Raw genomic sequence first — 23,185 nt, forward strand, 5'->3', positions numbered from 1 at the left:
GTGACCTGGCCAACATGTATCCTTTGGTCAGCATCGCAACAGGCCAATTAGCTTAACATCTGTCATAGGGAAAATGTTAGAAGCCATATTAAAGACATTATAGTAGGGCACTTAGAAAAATTCAAGGTAATCAGGCAGAGTCGACATGGTTTTGTGAAAGGGAAATCATGGTTAACCGATTTTATTGGAGTTCTTTGAAGAAGTAATATGTGCTGTGGATAAAGGGGAACCGGTGGATGTACTGTACTAGATTTCCAGAAGGCATTTGAAAAGGTGCTGCATCAAAGATTATTATGGAAAATAAAAGCTCATGGTGCAAGGGTAACATTTTGGCATGGATAGAAGATTGGCTAGCTAACAGGAAACAGAGTAGGCATAAATGGGTCATTTTCTGGTTGGCAAAATGTGACGAGTTGTGCCACAGGGATCAGTGCTGAGGCCTCAACTTTTTAAAGTTTATATAAATGACTTGGATGAAGGGACCAAAGATATGGTTGCTAAGCTTGCTGATGACACAAAGATAGGTAGGAAAGTAAGTTGTGGAGAGGACATAAGGAGGCTACAAAGGGATATAGAAAGGTTAAGTGAGTGGGCAAAGATTTGGCAAATGGAGTATAATGTGTGAAAATGTGAAATTGTCCATTTTGGCAAGAAGAATAAATAAAGCATATTATCTAAATGGTGAGAGGTTGCAGAGCTCTGAGATGCAGAGGGATCTGGGTGTCCTAGTGCATGAATGGCAACAGGTTAGTATTCAGGTACAGCAAGTAATTAGGAAAGCTAATAGAATGTTATTGTTTATTGCAAGGGGAATTGAATATAAAAGTAGGGAGGTTATGCTTCAGTTATACAGGGCATTGGTGAGACCACATCTGGAGTACTATGTACAGTATTGGTCTCCTTATTTAAGGAAGGATGTAAATGTGTTGGATGCAGTTCAGAGAAGCTTTACCAGACGAATACCTGGAATGGGCGGGTTGTCTTGTGAGAAAAGGTTGTACAGACTAGGCTTGTATCTGCTGGAGTTTAGAGTAAGAGGTGACTTGATTGAAACATATAAGATCCTGAGGGCTCTTGACAGGGTGGATGTGGAAAGGGTGTTTCCTCTTGTGGGAGATTCTAGAACTAGGGGTTACTATTTAAAAATAAGGGGGTCACCCATTTAAGACAGATGAGGAGAAATATTTTGAGTCTTTGGAATGCTCTTCCTCAAAGATGGTGGAAGCAGAGTCTTTGAATATTATTAAGGCAGAGGTAGATAGATTCTTGATAAGCAAGGGGGTGAAAGATTATTGGGGGTAGGCGGGAATGTGAAGTTGAGGTTACAATCAGATCAGCCATGATCTTGTTGAATGGCAGAGCAAGCTGGAGGGGCCGAGTGGCCTCCTGCAGTTACTAATTCGTATGTACGATCATTATCACACTGTTTGTGGGAGCTTACTGTGTGCAAATTGGCTGCTGCATTTCTTACAATACAACAATAACTGCACTTCAAAAGTGCTTCATTGGTTGTAAAGACCTTTGAGATGTCCTGAGGTGGTGAAGGGGCTACATAGATGCAAGTTGTTATAATAAAGGCGATGTGTTAATGGGGATATGAAATGGAGTAATCAATCACACTGGACAGTGAGGAGTTGGAGGCCCTGCACCAAAGCCAAGTGCCTGAACAAGGCAGATATTCAACAGGGTGCCATCTGCCTGGTGAAACAGATGAGTAAGGCTGGCTTCCTCACGTGCCCAGACACTTTGAGAGGGGAACTGTATGCGTACTTTCTGGTATAGTAATAAATGCAGGCTGGTCACTTAAGTGTTCATTCCCTCTTTCTGTACTAAAAAGTTCAATCGGCCCATCATGCCTGTACTGGCTCTTTGAGAGTCCAAATAGTCCTATTCCCCTTTTCTCCATATCCCTACAATTTTTTTCTGCTTCACTTATCCAATTCCCTTTTGAACATTATTATTGAATCTGCTTCCACTGCCCCCTCATTGTGCATTCTAAATCACAACAACTTGCTGCATTTTTTTAAAACTTGCATATATTCCCCCTAGCTTTTTTCCAATTATCTTTAAATCTGTATCCTCTGGTAACGAACCACCGGAAATTGTTTCTCCTTGTTTACTCGATCAAAACCCCTCATCATTTTGAACACATCTATCAAATCACTTCATCTTCTCAGTTCTAAGGAGAACAAGCCCACTAAAGTAACTGAAGTCCCTCATCCTTGGAACAATTCTTGTAATTTTCCTCTGCACCCTCTGTAAGGCCTTGACATCTTTCCTAAAGTGTGGTGCCCAAAATTGAACACAATACTCCAACTTTGGCTTAACCAGTGATTTATAATGGTTTAGCCTGATTGTTCTTGGCACTTGCTTTTGGTGACCCCCTCGTGAACCTTTGAATCTGAAGCTTTTTTTATTTGGATGTGGGCATCACTGGCAAGGCTGGCATTTATTTCCCATTCTTAGTTGCCCTGAGAAAGTGGTGGTGGGCCGCCTTCTTGAGCAGCTGCTGATGGTGTGATCAGTAGAGGATTTGAGAATAGTGTGACCTCTTGCATCTGTTTAGAGAAAAACATCAGTTTGCCAGATACATTAAGGACAAAAATCTCTCATCATCCTGAAGGTTAGCCTGGATCCTGCCCCTGCCCAATAATTTGTTGATTATGTTTTAATAAAATCCTGAGGCCATTATTTGAACACAAGTGCATTAAGGAACAGCTGCACCGTGATCCCACTGTGCATGAGCAGAGTGTGTGTGTGGCTAATTCAGTTTCTCTGAGTGCTTCTGAGGGGCTGAGTGTCAGGTTAATAAATGTGCTCTCTTCATAAATCAATTAAAATAGTTTCTTGTTTTTATAAGGCTCATTTATATTTATTGTCCCTAAGGCACATTAAACATTTCACTTTCAACTAGGTCTGTTTACTAGGTTCGGGGTGGGTAGGGAAAGGACAGGTTTTTTTTTACAGAATACATGGATTTTAAACTAGTTTTTCGGTCTAACATAAGGCAGGAGAAAGATGGAGTGCGTGTCATGTAGAGAAGAGAAATAAAGCAAAATTGGATCCTATTTTTCCTTTCCCGAAAAGCTTTGATTTTATACCTAGTGAAATGATTTGGAGTGCTGGATTTGAAATGTGAGTATTTTGAAAATTCATTTGTAGAAGTACACAACATTAGTTTCCACATGTACACTGACTCCATCCAGCTCTGCCTCACCACCAAAGCCCTCAAGTCCTCCATTGTCTCTCTAAATTATCAGACGGTTTGTATGACATCTTGCACTGGATGAGCAGTAATTTGCTCCCAATAGATATTGGGAAGTCTAAATCCATTGTTTTTTGGTCCCTGCTACAAACTGCTTCCCCAGCTACTGACACACTCGGGCAACTGAACTGTCTGGGGCTGAACCAGATTGTTCATAACCTTTATTTCATTACTGACCCCGAGATGAGTTTCCACCCACATATCCGCACCTTCACTAAGGCTGCATATTTCCACCTTCGTAACATTGCCCGACTCCGTCCCTGCTTCAGCTCATCTGCTGAAACCCTCATCCATGGATTTGTTATCTCTAGACTTGATTATTCCAACACACTCCTGCCAGCCTCCTACCCTCGGTAAACTTGAGGTCATCCAAAACTGCTGTCCGTGTCCTTACTCGCAACAAGTCCCATTTACCGTTTGTGGAAATGCTGGCACAGTGGTAATGTTACTAGACTAGTAATCCAGAGGCCGGCACTAATGCTTTGGAGATGAGTTCAAATCCCACCCACTGCAGCTGGTGGGATTTAAACACAATTAATTAATAAATGTGGAATAAAAAGCTAGTCTCGGTAATGGTGATCATGAAATTACCAGATTGTTGTTTAAAAACCCATCTGGTTCATTAATTTCCTTTAGGGGAAGGAAATCTGCCGTCCTTCCCTGTTCTAGCCGACATGTAACTCCAGACCCACAGAAATGTGGTTGACCCTCACTGCCCTCTAAAATGGCCCAGTAAGCCACTCGTTTGTAGTAGAGATGGGCAACAATTGCAGGCCTTGCCAGTGATGCTCATATCCCACGAATGAATGAAAAAAAAATTACTCCTGTGTTCGCTGACTTACATTGGCTTCTGGTTAAGCAGTGCTATGATTTTAAAATTCTCATGCTTGTTTTCAAATCTCTACGTGATCGTGCTCCTCCCCTATCTCCAATTTCCTCCAGCCCCGTAACGCTTCGAGATATCTGCGCTTATCTAATTCTGGTTTCTTGGGGCCATTAAAATCGAGAATGCTCATCATTGGTCATGTCTTCTGCTGCCTAGCTCCTACGCGCTATAAATCCCTCCTTAAACCTTTCTCTGTCTCTGTGGGTCTCTCTGTAAGATGCTCCTTAAAATCAACGTCTATGACCAAGCTTTTGGCCATCTGCTCTAATATTTCCTTATGTGGCTGGGTCTCAAATTTTATTTTGTAACGTTCATGTGAAGTGCCTTGGGAAGGTCTATTACGTTAAAAGTGCTATAATACAACGTGTTGTTGAAGTAAAGAAACAGTCACAGGATATACCTTCTGCGTTTTAACAATTTCAGATCATAACCACTGTCCTATTTTTTTCGGACAGCGGGTGCTGGTAATGGTTCTGTTGCCATTTAAACCTCCCCAAAACCAATCTTTTTGTTTCTTTACTTGTCCCCTTGCTACCTTTTCATGTCTTGCAACATTATCCCTTTTGTCATTTAATCATTCCTGTCTTCCACCATATCAGACTTTCTCCTTTGTTCCTTCCTCCTCTCCCTCCCCTTCCCCTGCAGCTGTACCTGTTTTTAATTTTTTTTTTAAAAAGTTAAATCTGACTTATTCCAGTTTTGACAAAACATCATTGACCTGAAATGTTTACTCTTGTTTCTCTCTCCACAGATGGTGCCTAACCTGTTGATTTGTTACTAGCATTTTCTCTCATTTCAGATTTCCAGCATCTGCAGTATTTGCTTGTGTATCCATATTCTTTCAAAGCTGCTTGTGCAGCTAACAACACACTTATCCAGTATAAGTTCAGGCCTTTGTTAATTCATATGCATCAATCAGTGAGGGTGGCAGGTCAGGTTGCGAGAGAGTTAAGGAGCACACAGCATCCTAGGCTTTATTATTAGGGGCATAGAGTAGGAACATAAGAGCAGGAGTGGGCCATTCAGCCATTCAATTAGATCATGGCTGATCATCTACCTCAACGCCACTTTCCTGCACTATCCCCATATTCCTTGATGTCATTAATATCCAGATATCTGTCGATTTCTGTCTTGAACATGCTCAATGATTGAGCTTCCACAGCCTTCTGGGGTAGAGAATTCCAAAGATTCACCAACTTCTGAGTAAAGAAATTCCTCCTCACCTCTGTCTTAAATGGGAGATGCCTTATTCTGAAACTTCCTTCTAGTTCTAGATTCCCCATAAGGGGAAACATCCTCTCAGCATCTACTCTGTCAAACCTCCTCAAACTCTCATATGTTTCAATAAGATCACATCTCATTCTTCTAAACTCCAATGAGTATGGGCCCAACCTGCGCAACCTTCCGTCATAAGACAACCCCTTCATCCCAGGAGTCAACCTAGTGAACCTTCTCTGAACTGCCTTCACAGCAAGTATATCCCTCCTTATGTAAGGAGACCAAAACTGTATGCAATACTCTGGGTGCCGTCTCACCAATGCCCTGTACAACTGTAGCAAGACGTCCCTACTTTCAGATTCCACCTCCCTTGCAATAAAGGCCAACATTTCATTTTTCTTCCTAGTTGCTTGCTGTACCTGTATGCTACCTTTTTGTATGAGGACACCTGGATCCGTCTGTACCACAGCATTCTGTAATATCTCGTGTAGGGCCCTACCAAATTTGCGAATGTACAAAATGCATCATGGACTCTGAAATCTCAGGTCCTCCATGAAATCAGCCATTTTGTGAACTTTGCGTATTTTATTCATTGACATAAAGCTCACCTCGCTGATTGCTGGGCATGTTGCAAACATTGCACGTTTTAGTGATTGATACAAGGTTGGCCTCGTTGGTAGATGAGGGAGGGCTCCTGGTGCAGTTTTGATAGAAACAGTCTCAAGTATTAGCAGGCAAGTGAGAATGCCAGAATGAGCAAATCAAAAACCACCACAAACATTACTGCAGCACAGAGTGAAAGAATTTGGAAGCCTAATTCTGCATGCTGATGGTGGAATACCGTTTTGGACAAGTGACAACGTTTGGTTGAATTAAGCAGGGCGGGCAATGGTTCAGTGCCACTTAGAGTCCAAAAGCAATCACAGCAGAAGGAGAGCATCAGACACCATACTGCTGGAAAATGAACGCACAAAAGTAAAGCAATGAATTCAGCTTTGTTTTTTAAGCAGTTGACAGAGAGCTTAGTTGTCATTTGGTTACAATGGAACTGTGGATGCTTTTGCAAGCGCCAACATACCATTGAAAAAATGCGATTACCAAAGCTGCGGGTAGTCAACATAATGTGCAAAATGCTGTTTGTTTGTCAATTGCAAATAAACTACGACAGGAGTACCTACCGAAGGTTTTCTGCTACACATTGAGATGAAATCTCAGATTAACGCGTGTGAGTCTTTTGCCATTTGTGATGAGTCCACCGATGAGCACAACAGCTATGTGCTGCATGTTTTGTTTGATTTAATGTCTGGTAAGGCCAAAGATGTACAGTCAGGAAAGCTAACAACAGTGCTCACAGACTGCGTCCACTTAAAAGCTGTTAATTACACCAGTTTCCCAAACGATAATCAAAACCATTTCAAAGTGGGCGGCACAGTGGCGCAGTGGTTAGCACCGCAGCCTCACAGCTCCAGCGACCCACGTTCAGTTCTGGGTACTGCCTGTGCGGAGTTTGCAAGTTCTCCCTGTGACCGCGTGGGTTTCCGCCGGGTGCTCCGGTTTCCTCCCACAGCCAAAGACTTGCAGGTTAATAGGTAAATTGGCCATTGTAAATTAACCCTAGTGTGGGTAGGTGGTAGGGAATATGGGGTTAATGTAGGATTAGTATAAAATGAGTGGTTGTTGGTCAGCACAGACTTGGTGGGCTGAAGGGCCTATTTCAGTTCTGTATCTCTAAATAAATAAAAATAAATTAAAAAAAATACAGTGCAGATTTCAACAAAGCATCTGCCTTCATTAGTGACAATGCAACTTAGATGACATAATCTTTCAAATCTGTGCTCCGATGTGTTAAGAAAACGCTAGATAACAAATGAGAAATATTAATTCATCATTTGGAAACTTGCATTAGACTTTTAATGGAGAGAGTCCTACATTTAACTTCAAAAAAGCAAACTGGCAGCCAAGATGGCAACTGCAATTTGCATCTGAAACACCTTTGCAACCGGAACCAGAAGTCTGAGAAGCCCTGGACCCAGAACAATGGCTTGCTGTAAGTAGTTAAATAACCTAAGATTGATACATTAGCTTGGCAGTCAAGGCAATCCTGACGCATTGACTTTGAAAGAGCAAACCTTTCCGGGTGTAAATACTGGCATCCTGGGGCCTGTGGAGCCAATTCTGAACCTTGTATCTCATTAGAAGGTTCCAGAGAATTCCCTGAAGCAACCATGTGACCATCTCCCCAGGCATTTGTAAAACTGGGAGTTTTGATGCACACAAAGAGATAAGCAATAACTGAGACTGCAGCAGCAGAGAAGGCTGTGTGCTGCCTTTTCTTTCTCTCTCTCGCTCCCCCTCTTCCCCCCCCCCCACCCCCCTTTGTGGTCAAATAAGAGGAAGGGCAAGAGGGGCAACTGTGACCCCCTCCTCACCTGGCCGTAGCAAAGGTGTAATGCCTAATGCTGTCCATATTACATTAATACACATATAATGTCTCTTGTCAGTGAGCTGTGGAAAAGCAAATTTGGTAAAGTCAACAAACTTGTCAGCTACATTTAAAAAGATCTTCAAACACTTCCCATAGCTGCAAGCTTTGAGACAGGCAACACATTGCAAATGCATTTGAAATAGCTGAAATTGGGGAACAAAATTTCTCCCTTCCTCCAGAGCCAGTAATCCCACATTGGAATTCTTGGTTTTGTCATGCAACGCATATGAAATACTGCTTGGACTTCGTCTCAGAAGAGCTCGCACTAACACCAAAAACACAGGTTTTAACAGACATTGTAACCATTCCAAACAATGCTCAAATTAATGAGGAGGTACACTTTGTTGCCAAGAGTGCTACATGACAGTTGGACTTAATCACTTGATTTGAATTTCGACACTTCACAATCCACAAAGCTTACAATAAAGTAATGGATGTACTGTTCTGGGCTGACACTGAATTAAATGTCTGTGCTCCACAGGTGTTTTCTTGCATAGCAAAAAAGCTGGGGTTAGATCTAGTGTATATTAAACACGTCAACCCTGTCTCAGGCAGGCTGCTAACAGTGTTTACAACTAGCCTCATTTTACATAAAAACACCTTTGAATGCAGCTTCTTGCTGCATTGATTTGCAAAATGAGTATTTGATTCTTGTCGCCAGCTGAGTCTGTTTGCACAAAGCTTGTGTTTGAGTTTTTATTGCTCAGAGAATGACAACCCATAATTTATTCCAAATGTATAAAGATGACACTGTATTTACAATGCTGAACAGGTAAAAATAATTTTTAAGTGGTCACTTTCTCATTTAATAATTAGCTGACTACAGCAATTTTACTGTTTAGTCTCAAAATACATCAGTTTCACTTTTACTGACCTAGACAAGCTCAGCATTAAAATAATTTTTTTAAAAATCCATGTTTTCTGTTTTATTGTCTGATTTTAAAGGACAGAATTTCTTTGAAATGAGAATGGTGGGACAGTGACTGCCACTACCTCATTTGATAATGACTGTGTGGAGGAGACAGACAAATCAAGATGCCTGCTCTCTGCTGATTTTTCTGATCTCTGTTAGGGTGTTGCCTGTGGTTCAATGGGTAGCACACTCTATCCTCTCGAATCCACTTGACATGTAATCTGTTGATATTAACACACTCGTGTCAGTACTAAAGGAGTTCTGCATTGTTGAAGGTGCTGTCTTTCAGATGGGATGTTAAACTGTGAGGCCCTGTCTGCCCACTCATGTAGACAGAAAAGATCCAATAGCACGATTTGAAGAGCAGGGGAATTCCCCCTGTAGGCCCAGGGCCAATATTTCTCCCTCAACCAACATCACTAAAATAAAAAGTTTATCTTGTTGCTCTTTGGGACCTTGCTGTGTGTAAATTGGCTGCCATGTTTCATACATTACAACAGGGACTACAGTTCAAAGATACTTCATTAAATGTAAAGCACTTTAGGAGGTACTGAGGACGTGATCGGTGCTATATAAGTGTAAGACTTACTTTTATAGAGGTGCTATACTGACCTCAGTGCCCTTGGGGGCAGGGAGAAATCAGTTGGGGTGCCTGCTGCTGACTGCTATTGACTGATTCCTGGAATGTGCATGTGTGTGGATGCTGACTGACGATGAAATTGAACTTGACTTTGAACACCTTGCATTTGAAACATAGCCAATTGAACGAGGCATCGGAAGCAGACTAACATCCAGGGAACTACCTAATAAGTGTGAGAACCTTCAGGACAGTGAGGAAGGGGAAAAATATAGGCTATCCTTCCAAATCTAAACATTGGGTCTATTCCTTGACTCATTGTTGGAAGCTACTAATTCAGTTCTTTTGCATGTTACTCCCATGCTGAGTGTGCAGTGGCCATGAACTTCCCAGCAGACTTTTAAAATATTTTTTATTTTTGAGCTTCTACCTAAAATAAGCCGGGAGCATGATAAGAGATGATGTATTTGGCAGTTTCTAGTGCACTGATGCACATTGCCAGGGAGGCTGTGAGTAGCATGCACAAGTTATCTCTGGTTTAAGCTTGAGTGTGTCAGCGACTTAGCATTAGGGGAAGGCGGGCATATGCCAATCATTTGCTTGGAGGATAGTTGGATGGCCCATGTGTATGGGGGCAGTGTCCACATCCCACTACATCTACCACTTCCAACCTGACGTACCACCATGTTTTCTCCTGAAATAAACTCTCCCCTATGTCACTTACAGTGGCTGTTTCAAACTCCCAATTCTTCAGCGGCCTTTTGCCCAACATTCGTTGTAATACTTCTTCCTGACTCCATTTCTAGTTTAGTTTTGGAAAGAGATACAGCACTGAAACAGGGAGGGGGTGCTGTGTGAATGTGTGTGAGGGGGTGCTGTGTGAATGTGTGTTTTGGGGGAGGGGGGCTGTGTGAATGTGTGTGTTGGGGGTGGGGTGCTGTGTGAATGTGTGTGTTGGGGGTGGGGGGCTGTGTGAATGTGTGTGTTGGGGGTGGGGGGCTGTGTGAATGTGTGTTTGGGGGGAGGGGTGCTGTGTGAATGTGTGTGTTGGGGGTGGGGGGCTGTGTGAATGTGTGTGTTGGGGGTGGGGTGCTGTGTGAATGTGTGTGTTGGGGGAGGGGGGCTGTGTGAATGTGTGTTTGGGGGGAGGGGGTGCTGTGTGAATGTGTGTGTTGGGGGTGGGGGGCTGTGTGAATGTGTGTGTTGGGGGTGGGGGGCTGTGTGAATGTGTGTGTTGGGGGTGGGGGGCTGTGTGAATGTGTGTGTTGGGGGTGGGGGGCTGTGTGAATGTGTGTGTTGGGGGTGGGGGGCTGTGTGAATGTGTGTGTTGGGGGTGGGGGGCTGAGTGAATGTGTGTGTTGGGGGTGGGGGGCTGTGTGAATGTGTGTGTTGGGGGTGGGGGGCTGTGTGAATGTGTGTGTTGGGGGTGGGGGGCTGTGTGAATGTGTGTTTGGGGGGAGGGGGTGCTGTGTGAATGTGTGTGTTGGGGGTGGGGGGCTGTGTGAATGTGTGTGTTGGGGGTGGGGGGCTGTGTGAATGTGTGTGTTGGGGGTGGGGGGCTGTGTGAATGTGTGTGTTGGGGGTGGGGGGCTGTGTGAATGTGTGTGTTGGGGGTGGGGGGCTGTGTGAATGTGTGGGCAGTGTGTGTATTATTAACACACACATTTTGAGATCGGCATTTCTTTGTTTCTAAATATATTGGCACTGATTGCTCAAATGTAAAAGCTGACTGTTTTTATGAGACTGCCTATAAAATCCATTTCTTACAGCAGAAATCCCACATTTATCACATTGCTTTACCTACAGTAAACGTGCTGAGGAGTGTGGCAATCATCATCGTCCTATTGGTGCAAAGCACATTCTATTAAAATAGCTCCCTTAATCCTGGGCTGCCTGCATTCAGTTAAAAATAGTAAGATGTAAATCTCCTGTTGTGTACCCATTTTCGGCTAAGAGCTGGGTTATGTAGCTCCAGTATGTGGACAGAATGGTGAGGGAATCATTAGTCGATGCGCTGCAAAGGCCCAAGGACATTTGTCATCAGAGAATTCTATTTTGTGTGGTGAAGCACAGAGTTATATTACACGCAGTCTCTCCTGCTTTTACCACTCATGATGAGGTTGCTGACTCGATGGTGTCAGACTTCATTTCTGCTGCCAACAATCTGGTTAAAGTGTTTTCTTAGACTTAGAACTCTGGGAGTTGAGGCATTCATTAATTGAATATGAAATGGAGGCTTGTTTGAGTCTTGCCTGAATCAGTTGACATATTCTAGATTAATGAAAGTGCCTCAATGCCAGGCCTTGACCGTTCATTCACTTTTCTGTGGAAACAGGTGGGCCAATTACTTTTCATGGCCCTTTGTTCAGATAGTTAACACATGGAAAAACAGAAAGAACAAGAGTTCCAGAAGGCATTCGATAAGATGCCACAAGAGATTATTGCACAAGATAGGAGCTCACGGTATTGGGGGTAATGTATTAGCGTGGATTGAGGATTGGTTAACTCACAGAAGACAGAGAGTCGGGATTAATGGGTCTTTTTCAGGTTGGAAAGACGTAACTAGTGGAGTGACACAAAGATCAGTCCTAGGGCCTCAATTATTTACTATCTATATTAATGACTTGGAAGAGGGGGCAGAGTGTAAAATATATCCAAATTTGCTGACGATACAAAAATAGGTGGGAGGGCATGTTGTGATGAGGACAGAAGGAATCTGCAATGGGATATTGGTTGAGTGAGTGGGCAAAAACTTGTCAGATGGAGTTTAATGTAGGAAAGTGTGAGGTCATGCACTTTGGTAGGAAGAATCAAAAGGCAGACTATTATTTAAATGGAGAGAGACTTCAAAAACGTGCAGCACAGAGGAATCTGGGTGTTCTTGTGCATGAAACACAAAAACTTAGCATGCAGGTGCAGCAAGTAATTAAGAAGGCGAATAGAATTTTGGCCTTTATTGCTAGGGGGTTGGAGTTTAAAAAGAGGGAAGTCTTGTTACAAATGTACAGGATGTTGGTGAGGTAGCACCTGGAGTACTCTGTACAGTTTTGGTCCCCATATTTAAGAAAGGATATATTGGCATTGGAGGCAGTTCAAAAGAAATTCACTAGGCTGAAGATGAAGGAGTTGACTTATCAAGAACGGCTAAACAGGTTAGGCCTTTATTCATCAGAGTTTAGAAGAATGAGGGGTGATCTATTGAAACGTACAAGATTCTGAGGGGAGTTGACGGTAGATGTTGAGAAGATGTTTCCACTAGTGGGGGGAATCTCGAACTGGGGACATAGTTACAGAATAAGGGGACACTCATTTAAAACTGCGATGTGTCGGAATTTCTTCTCTCAGAGGGTAATGAATGTCTGGAATTCACTACCCTAGAGAGTTGTGGAGGCTAGATCACTGAAAGTATTTAAAGAGGAGGTAGATAGATTTTTGAAATATTGGGGAGTTGAGGGCTATGAGGAGCTGGCACGAAAGAGAGTTGAGGTCTGGGGCAGATCAGCCATGATCTTACTGAATGGCGGGGCATGTTTGAGGGGCCGAATGGCCTACTCCTGTACCTATTTCTTATGTTCTTATGTGATGGAGACAAAGGCAGAGCTGGCTCATGATCTCGTGGGCGAATCTACTTTCTTAGTGTGTAGAGAATATAATCAACTGAGAAAGTCCCAGGTTTGCTTCATATATTCCTCTGAGCTATGGACGTCCAATCTCTCTACACCTCCATCCCCTACCAGGATGGTCTGAGGACTCTGCCCTCTTCCACCTGGCTGAACCTGCTCTTACATTGAACAACAATTCCTTCAACTCCACTTGCTTCCTTCAAATAAAAGGTGATGCTGTGGGTACTGTCATGGGTCCTAGTTATGCCTGTCTTTTTGTGGGATATGTCGAACATTCCTTGTTGCAGTCCCACTCAGGCCCCCTCCCTCACCTCTTTTTCCGGTACATTAATGACTGTATTGGTGCTGCTTTCTGGTCTTGCCCCGAACTGGAAAACTTCATCATCTTTACTTCCAATTTCCACTTTTCTCTCATTTTTACATGGCCTATCCCTTCCCTTCTGTGACTTTTCTGTCTCCATGTCTGGGGACAGGCTGCCTACTAATATTCATTATAAGCCCACGGACGACCATGGCTACCTTGACTACACTTCCTCACACCCTGCCTCCTGTAAGGACTCCATCCCATTCTCCCAGTTGCTCCATCTCCAACGCATCTGTTCTGATGATGCAACCTTCCACAACAGCGCTTCTGACATGTCTTCCTTTTTCTTCAACCGAGGAATTCCCTCCCACTGTGGTTGACGGGGCCCTCAACCATGTCTGACCTATTTCTTGCATTTCTGCCCTCATCCCTTCCCCTCCCTCCCAGGACCGTGACAGTGTTCCCCTTTCCTCACTTTCCACCCCACCAGCCTCCACATCCAAAGGATCATCCTCCGCCATTTCCACCACCTCCAGCGTGATGCCACCATCAAACACATCTTCCCTTCCCCCCCCCGACAGCATTCCGAAGGGATCATTCCCTCTGCGACATCCTGGTCCACTCCTCCATCACCCCTGACACCTCGTCCTCTTCCCATGGCACCTTCCCATGCAATCACAGGAGGTTTAATACCTGCCCTTTTACCCCCTCTCTCCTCACCATCCAAGACCCCAAACACTCCTTCCAGGTGAAGCAGCGATTTACTTGTACTTCCTTCAGTTTAGGATACTGTGTTTGCTGTTCTCAATGCGGTGGCCTCTACATTGGGGAGACCAAACGCAGATTGGGTAACCACTTTGCGGAATACCTCCGCTCAGTCCGGAAGTATAATCCTGAGCTTCCGGTTGCTTGCCATTTCAGCACATCCCGCCCTGCTCTCATGCCCACATTTCTGTCCTTGGCCTGCTGCAGTGTTCCAGTGAATATCAACGCCAGCTCGAGGAGCAGCAGCTGATCTTTCGATTAGGCACTCTGCAGCCTCGCGGACTCAACCTCGAGTTCAACAATTTCAGAGCATGACTGGGCTTTTTTAATATTTTATTTTATTGTTTAACCATGTGCCTGTTTTTTTCATGTCAACAGAGCTGCTCATTTTTCTGTCATTAATACTCTCTCTGGACTAATGCTTTGATTTTCACCACAAGTATTAATGTACTCTTTGCCTTTGTCCCATTACAGCTTCGTTATTTAATCTCTCCTGCCTCCTCGCACACACCTTCCCTTTTGTTCTCTTCCCCACCAGACCACACCCCTGTTACTTGCTTAAAACCTAACTCCTTTCTAACCTTTGCCAGTTCTGATGAAAGGACAGAGACCTGAAACGTTAACTGTGCTTCTCCCTCCACAGATGCTGCCTGACCTGCTGAGTATTGTCAGACCTTGGAATAGGCTAATGGCAGTCTCACACTGGGCTTACACAACAACTTGAATTTATATGCACCTTTAACACAGTAAAATGTCCCATGGCATTTTACAGGAGCAAAATATATTTCGGCAGCAATCCACATATGGAAATATTCAGACAAATGACCAAAAGCTTGGTCAAAGAGTGAAGTTTTTTTTAAGGAGCATCTTAAAGAAGGAGAGAGACATTTTGGTGGGGGGGGGGGGGGGGGGTGTGAGGGGTGAAATTCAAGCTTAGGGCCCAGGCAGCTGAAGGCATGGCCAACAATGGTGGAGCGATTAAAATCAGGGAGGCACGAGGGCCCAGAATTGGAGGAGGTTAAAGAGGTAGGGAGGGCCAAGGTCATAGTGGGATTTGAACATGAGAATGAGAATTTTAAAGCATCCTAAAGGAGGAGAGAATGGTTATATGAACGAATTTCAGTGTATAGGGCTCAGGCAACTGATGGCACAGTTACATGATCATTGGCTAATATAGCCTAAGAGCAATATGAAGCAATGTTTTTAAAACAAGTATAATAATTTAAGTTTAATTTACAATCTGAAGAAATGTTCAACTGCCTAGGCCCTAAGCTTTCCATATCCGTCTCAAATCCTCTTTGCCTCTCCAGTTCTCTCTTCTCCTTTAAGACCCTCCTTAAAACCTGTGTCTTTGACCAAGATTTTGTCCACCTACCCTAATATCTACTTACATGGCTGAAATTGAGGGAGAGTGCAGGAAGCTTGGGTAGATTATTAGAGTGGGGAGATAGGTGACAGATACAGTTCAGTGGATTGAAATCTGAAATAGTTGTCATGAAAACCCCACCTGCCAAGAATGATGCATATTAATTTCAGCATATGAAACATTAATTTTAAACTTTTGCCGGACTGAAAAAATGACTTGTTTGAAGAGAGAGCAGTGGCTGGAAACATTTGCACTCGAAGAGACAGTTGCCTGGGGAAGATAATGGAACTGCTCCCTGATCCAATTAACCCAAATGGATTTTGATTGTCAGACATTGAATGTGTAAAAAGCCAGCATTCCATTCCCCCGCACTGAGAGTGTCTGCTAAGATGGAGAATCCACAAAAATGCAGCACGGTTTGTTTTTTAAAAAAAAAGCTGTTAACATGGCTGACCTGCTGGTCCAAGTTTGGTTTTGAATTGTGTTCACAGAACAGTTTGAGTCAGACTGCAATTTGAAGACAACAGAGAAGGAAGGTCTCTCTCTTTCTCTCCCTCTCATGCAAAGACAGGGAACCACAGAAGGAAACTAAGCCTCAAGACAAAACCATTGAAACAAGTTTGAAAGTGCGCTGGGCCCCAACGAGACAAAAAGATTGAACTGCAATCAAAGATTTTACATCAAACTCAAAAGACAGTAAATGAACTCCAGCTATTGCTTCAAACCTTTCCCCTTGATTCTTTCTCCTTTTCTGTCTCTTTCTGCATGTGTGTTTATCGCATATGCATGCTAGATTGGTTGCGTCGTGTATTGTTAGTAGTTTTAACCGAATTAGAGTTTTAAGGTTAATAAACTTACGCCTTTCTTGGTTAAATCTGAGAAAACCTGTCAGGTTGATTTCTTTGCCATTACAATTGGAGAGCAGTGAACAAAGATTCACTGAGGGGAAGCTAAAAACATGATGTTTTAAAAATTAAAGCCTGTTACAGTCAAACCAGGAGAGGCTGCATTTGCTGACAACACAACCACCAGGTGGCGCTGCAATGGCACATGCGCAAATGCAGCCTGTGCCACTAAAATGTCACAGTCTGCGATGTCCAGGCAGCTGCCAGGATTAAAGATGGCGCTGCTCAAATAATCACAGAATGGCAAAGTAAACCTATGGCAGCACGCAATGGAAATCGAAAGTACAGCACCTCTGACAGTGATGCACAATTCTAATTATATTCAGTGCCATTCCGCTCTGGCCGTTCGCTCCCTGCCCCCTGCTTCCTTCCTGCACTACACCATCCGAAGAAGCAAGGCGATGTAGGAGCACGTGGCAGAGAGGAGGGAAGCGGCGCCGCCTCAAGCTAGCGTCTGGAGGGATGGGGGGAGAGAGCGGGGTGGCGGGGGGGGGGTGGGGAAGCGGCCGGAGAGAGCGGCGGCGGTGGGGGGGGGGAGCGGAGTGGAGTGGCCGGTGGGGGGGAACGGCCGGACAGAGCGGCCACATGCTCCTACATCGGGTGGGGGGGGGGGGAATGGGGAGGAGGAGAGCGACATCCTGCGCATGCACCATACACTTGCTACAGCAAGACGTACCGCTCTCCGGCCGGTCCCCGCACCCAGCGACACCAAGGTCTTCGGCCACTACCCGCTCCCGCCGCCCCCCTGCTCTCTACGGCCTCTCGCTTCCGGCCCCCACCATCCAGCCGCTCCCTCCAGCCCAAGATCCCCCATCCAACCGCTCTCTCCCCTACTTCTCAACTGTACAGCAGGCAATCCAGCTGTCTAGTCCCTGCCTTGTGCATCCCCCTCTTCAGGCAGTTCTGATTTTAACTCCCTCCCTCTACCCCCGCCCCCCTCCCCATAGATACATGAGTGTTGTGTCGCCAGCATTCCCGTGAAACAGATAGGCCGAGTCTCTGCTATGCAGAACTAAAGAGATTGTTCCGGTAGAGCATTGCGGTGAATGAACACTTGGCTCTCTAATCCACTACTGTATTGTCCATGTGAAGAAGGCAAAATCAAAAGAGTCTGGGCTCAGTCTATTCTTGATGAATGTTCCCCAAGCACATCCCAATGTGCATTCCCACTTCATCCATAAATGCAAGTTTCCTTTCCACATCGTGACAAGCTCCGCAGCATGATTCGGCTGCCTTCGTCGCTTGAATGCTGACCTTAAGTCTCAAGGATTGTTTTCTCGACGCCATGTTTTATATGAAAAGAAAGAAATAAAGAAAGAACATCAGTGTCAGAGCTTCCCTCCCTCCATCCACTGAAATTACTGTTGCGCTCACCTTTTTAAGTTCTGCAGTGAAGGCACCAATTGATAACATCGGCAGTGAAGGACTTATTACCCACCTCAGATGTAGGAGTTAGGATGATGTTACTGCCCCTATCTCATGATGGTTCAATGCTGCTCTCGGACAACATGAATGGTGTGAGGGTGCTGAAAAAGAAGCACATTTCTTTTGGACTATGAACATAAAGCAGGCCAATTAGCCCAGCTGTTCCCTGTTAGTGGTTATGCTACTCCTGCACCTTCCCATCTGCTTCCATCCGATCCTGCCTATTACTATAGAAATATTCTATTTCTTTTGCTTTTATCTACCTTTGCCTTAAAGCAACATTGGGGATGGAGAATGGTGTGGCTGCACTCCCACCTCACCAGTTGTGTATGCAGCAAGAGGATTAACATTCATGCTACCACTGGACACGGCATGCTTGTTTCTTTTAGTGCTCAGTCTCTTCTTGCTGAATGTTCCCCAAGCGCTTGACCCCTTTGGACGCCCCCTCTGCTTGACAGGCAGCAGCTGGCAATTGCGGAGCCTCACAAGGCTCTGCATGGTTGTTTCAAGGGCGGATGGGGAAACAAGTGGCTGTGTGTCCATGTGCACTGCTCTGATGGGTGCAGGAACAGGTGGCAGTGTGTCCATGTGCACTGCTCTGATGGGTGCAGCAACAGGTGGCTGTGTGTCCATGTGCACTGCTCTGATGGGTGCAGGAACAGGCGGCTGTGTGTCCATGTGCACTGCTCTGATGGGTGCAGGAACAGGTGGCAGTGTGTCCATGTGCACTGCTCGGATGGGTGCAGGAACAGGTGGCAGTGTGTCCATGTGCACTGCTCTGATGGGTGCAGGAACAGGTGGCAGTGTGTCCATGTGCACTGCTCGGATGGGTGCAGGAACAGGTGACTGTGTGTCCATGTGCACTGCTCTGATGGGTGCAGCAACAGGTGACTGTGTGTCCATGTGCACTGCCCTGATGGGTGCAGCAACAGGTGGCAGTGTGTCCATGTGCACTGCTCTGATGGGTGCAGGAACAGGCGGCTGTGTGTCCATGTGCACTGCTCTGATGGGTGCAGGAACAGGTGACTGAATATCAGTGTCCATCGGTACGGTGTTTGGCTTTGCCAGTGTGACTGAACAGCAAGGAGAGGGTCCCGCAGGTGGGGTAAGTGGAGCTGTGAACAGGCAGGCGTACGTATGGTCTATCAGCTCTTCAGGCCAGGGGGTGAAACGCTCAGGATCCATGGATTGTGGCACTCGACTGATGTCCAGCTCATGGCCACCTCCATCTGAAGGTGCCTCCGGGCAATTGTTGGGCAAATTAATTGGCTCCATCTCATCGGCCAGTCCTTGCTGCCAGCGGAGAGTGTGTTGCTGCAGCCAGTCCAGTTTCTGCATGAATGATGCCGTTCCACTCTGCAGAACGACTGTTGTAGCTGATACAATTGATCTGAAAGCAAGCGGTATTTTTCATTGTAGCTGAGGGGCCTTGGCTGTTCCTCTGTTATCACAATAGCAGCAGTCATGCCTGTCCTCGTGGGTGTCTGAGATGCACGCCAGCAGCAGTTGGGGGAGAGCCTCTCCAAAGACAGACCGGGATGCCTCTGCACAACAATAGCATGTTTGCAGGGCAACAAAGTCTGAATGGAGAAGATGCAGCTGCAGGTAGCCCGGCCATCATATATCTGCAGTGTGTACTGTTTGGCACCAGAAATCACAGTCACTGTGCCTTCATCCTGCTGCTTGACATTTACTCGATGAAGGTGGCTATGATCCTGATGCAGCAGCTTCACAGCGTGATTGGTGAATCCTGTGTAAAATGATTGTAAATCTGCTGGTGCCTCTGCGATGCGCTTGAAAGAGGCTCCCTGCAGGAATGTGGAATAGGAGCACTCCCGATCCAGGACATCATTGTGGAAGATCAGCGCTGAGATGCATTCCCTCATGGATGAGGAGGAGTGGAGCAGGTGCTTTATCTTGCCATTCTCTGACTCAATGCGATTGTTGGTGTTGTTCCCAAACGTTAGGACTTTACCACGTGAACATGATGCCCACATCTCCTTCGGTGGAATCCAGTTTGTAAACAGGTAGCCCTGCAGGGGTGGATAAAGGTGTCCAATCCTTTCTATGCAACCTGTGATCTTGTCCTCCAAAGCTGCATGAACCATTTCCTTGCAGATCATAAACAACTGATCCCTCAGTTCACCATTCAGTGGGTAGCTGCTGATCTTCCTCCTCATGCTCTGCATTACATGGAACTGACAGAGGAGAACAGTTGCAGCTGGGAGATGCTTCCTGATCGCATTGATCTCATTGATGTCCTTATCCACAATGGCCGACCTTACACGACAGGCGCTGGATCCCATGAAATCGACAAAAACACCCACAATCTCATCCAGCATCTGAGCCGTCTCATCCTTCACCATGGCATAAAATACAGCCCTGCCCCTACCAACATTGTCCTGCACCATCACCTGGTACAGAGGGTAGCTGCATTTGTTCACTTTGTGCGTTCCTAAAGACCTGCAGGTGGGCCTTCATGGCTGGTGTCATGAAGGCAATATAGAGGATGTTGATTCCCTGCAGGCCAACCCGCACCGTGGCCCCGTCCTGCTGAATCTTCTCCAGCGTATCACACAGTGCATCCATGTTGTCATCCCCTGTGTTGAGCCGGGACTTTACATTTCTAATGTCACTAAGGGTCACGGTCTTGTTGAATGAACGCTCGATATAATCCTTCAGCTGTTTGTTCCCAGCCTGCAGCTTGACCAACTCTTCTACCTTCTGCCTTTCATCCTGGTTCAGTTGTCGTCTCCTTGCATAGAAGTGTAAACATTCTGGATCCAAAACATGACCGGTATGTACAAGATGGTAGGAGCTGACACACAGTTTGTTCTTGCTCGTATTGAATTTCACCCTGATGAAGACCTCACAGCCCAGGGCGAAATACCTGAAATGTTACACAGACGTTCAATGACCACTCCCAGGTTCCTCGTGCGCTCACCAAAATGTCAGCCATCCCCGGATGTGTTGTTGGCAGCAGTTTACATGTGCACCATGACAAGGTTCCAAAAGCTGGTGCACACCTGTTTCGCAGTGCAGAGGAGGTTGCGCAGAGGTGGTTGACCAGCCATTGCTCCATCCAGGAGATCACAACGAAGGCAGTCCGTAGACACTTAAGAAACTAACCTTAGGAGAGGAGGAGGCCATACGCATGGTTTTGTGGGCAGAGGATCTCACTGACGAGATGTACTGATGCTGCAAATCTAATCTTGATTCAATGCGCATCAAGGAACAGCATTACAGGAATGACACGCTACACAAGTAGAAATGTAATGACCGCAGCACCTACCTCTGACTTGGTCTCACCCCACTAGAACGGATGCGTGGCTGCCCAGAGTGTACACAGCACAGCCTCACCGAGGCATACTTAAAGTGGCTGGGAATTTCGATTCACCATCTCTTGTTCTCCCTCTCAAGCGTATGGGTGCTCACTTTTTTAAACAGACTCCCCGTTGCCTGTAAGCACAACAGCAAAGCGCATTTAAACAGCATTGTTAACATAGTAAAACATAACAAGGCACATCACAGGATGTACCTGCAGACCATGCTACCTGTTGAAACATCTCCAGTTTACTGCTGAAGTCGTCATAACTCTGGAACCCCTCGGTTGTGAGGGTGGCAAGGAACTGCCCTGTGGAATCTACTGAAGTAGCCATCATCGACGTTTGCAGTTCAGGAAGGCTATTAAGGGACCACACGGGAAACATGAGATGAGATGAGAAATACAGAAGGCGCTCCATAGAAACTTTAAACTTTAAAGATGGAAAGCTGTTTGCTGGACTGGAGCACATGCAGTGCCTCAGACAATGGAAATGTTTTCAGAGCAACTTACAACAGGGACTGGAGCACATGTAGTGCCCCAGACAATGGAAATGTTTTCAGAGCAACTTACTACAGCAGAGCAACTTACCTTGGAGCAATCTCCTCTTTCTAATAAAAATGAAGCAGGCTGAAATCTCCAAAAGGACTAAATAATCGCTATAAAATGCCAGAAAATGCCTGATGAAATCTCTCCTCCTTCCAATTACAGAAACTCGCACCGAAGGTAGGCACATGCGTGAATATCCGAAGGTTGAAGCATGCATGAATACTTGTTGGCGTTGCATTGCAGTACGCGTAAAGTGCATGCGCAGAGGCCGACCAGGCACATTGCACAAAGATGCACACATTACGTGATGACGTTGTCGGTGCATGCGCTAACCAGTCATGGCAAGTCGGAACACTGCGCACGCGCAGAGAGCAGGAGCCCGTCTGCGCATGTGCGCATCTTGGCGCAGCCTGATGACGTCAGCGGCCGGCTGCGTTGTTAGGAATCACTTTGACTAGGAAAGGACTGAGAGGGAACCCCTAGACCCCTTTCTCACCTGGTCGTAACATAGTACAAGTTGGAAGAAAGTATAGCGAAAAGAGTATTAAATTGTAATACTGTGTCCATTCCGCGGGCCCGGGGATAATCCGCTGCCAGCATGAAGCTGGTCTGATTTTTGATGAAGTTGAGCCTTGAGACTGTGACCATTAAGCTGAAGAATGGAACTCAGGTGCATGGAACTATCACAGGTGTGGATGTCAGTATGAATACTCACCTGAAAGCAGTGAAGATGATGTTAAAGAACAGAGAACCTGTACAGCTCGAGACACTGAGTATCCGAGGAAACAACGTTCGTTACTTTGTTCTCCCAGATAGCTTACCGTTGGACACACTGTTAGTCGATGTTGAGCCCAAAGTCAAATCAAAAAAGAGGGAAGCAGTTGCTGGTCAAGGCCAGGGAAGAGGTCGAGGCCGGGGAAGAGGACGTGGGAGAGGGCGAGGAGGACCAAGGCGATAATGTTCTGTTCTGCTTTGTGGAGACAGTTGCCGTTGATGTTTGTATAAGTTTTGTTTACTCAAGAATTTTTGCGTTATTTTTGTTTTTAATAAACTTAATTCACATTTTTTTTTAAATTAAATTGTAATACTCTTGAGGAACAAGTAACCAGGATGCAGAAACAGAGGAAGCTAAAGGTGGGATTGCAGGCATTTTAAAAAAAGGCAGGTGTGTTTGAGAGTTTATATGTAGTAATATTGAAAGAAAAGAAAAGCTTTTCGATCATGCCTTTCATGGCCTCGGCATTCCAAAGTGCTTTTCAGTCAAAGCAGTATTCAGTTCAAATGTAGTAATTGTTGCAATGTAGGAAATTTGTATACAAGGTCCTAGAAACAGCAATGTGATAATGACAGATGATCTGTTTCAGTGGTGTTGGTTGATGGATAAATATTGGTCTGGACACTGGGGGAACTTCACTGCTCGTCTTCAAATAGTGACATGGGATCTTTCTCGTCCAACTGAGAGGAAAGAGGGGACCTTGGTTAAACATCTCATCTCGAAGACAGTCCCTCCAACAATGCAGCACTCCCTCTGTACTGCACTGAGAGTGTCAGCCTGGATTTTGTGCTGAAGTGGGACTTGAAC

At 45.4% G+C, this 23,185-nt stretch overlaps 1 pseudogene; it reads left to right on the forward strand.

Moving 5' to 3' along the window:
* Positions 1-22,201: 22,201 nt before the first annotated feature.
* Positions 22,202-22,626, forward strand: LOC137381652 (small nuclear ribonucleoprotein Sm D1 pseudogene; annotated as a pseudogene).
* The last annotated feature ends 559 nt before the right edge of the window (positions 22,627-23,185 follow it).

This window comes from Heterodontus francisci, chromosome 22, assembly GCF_036365525.1.
Source record: "Heterodontus francisci isolate sHetFra1 chromosome 22, sHetFra1.hap1, whole genome shotgun sequence".
NCBI classification, from domain to species: domain Eukaryota; kingdom Metazoa; phylum Chordata; class Chondrichthyes; order Heterodontiformes; family Heterodontidae; genus Heterodontus; species Heterodontus francisci.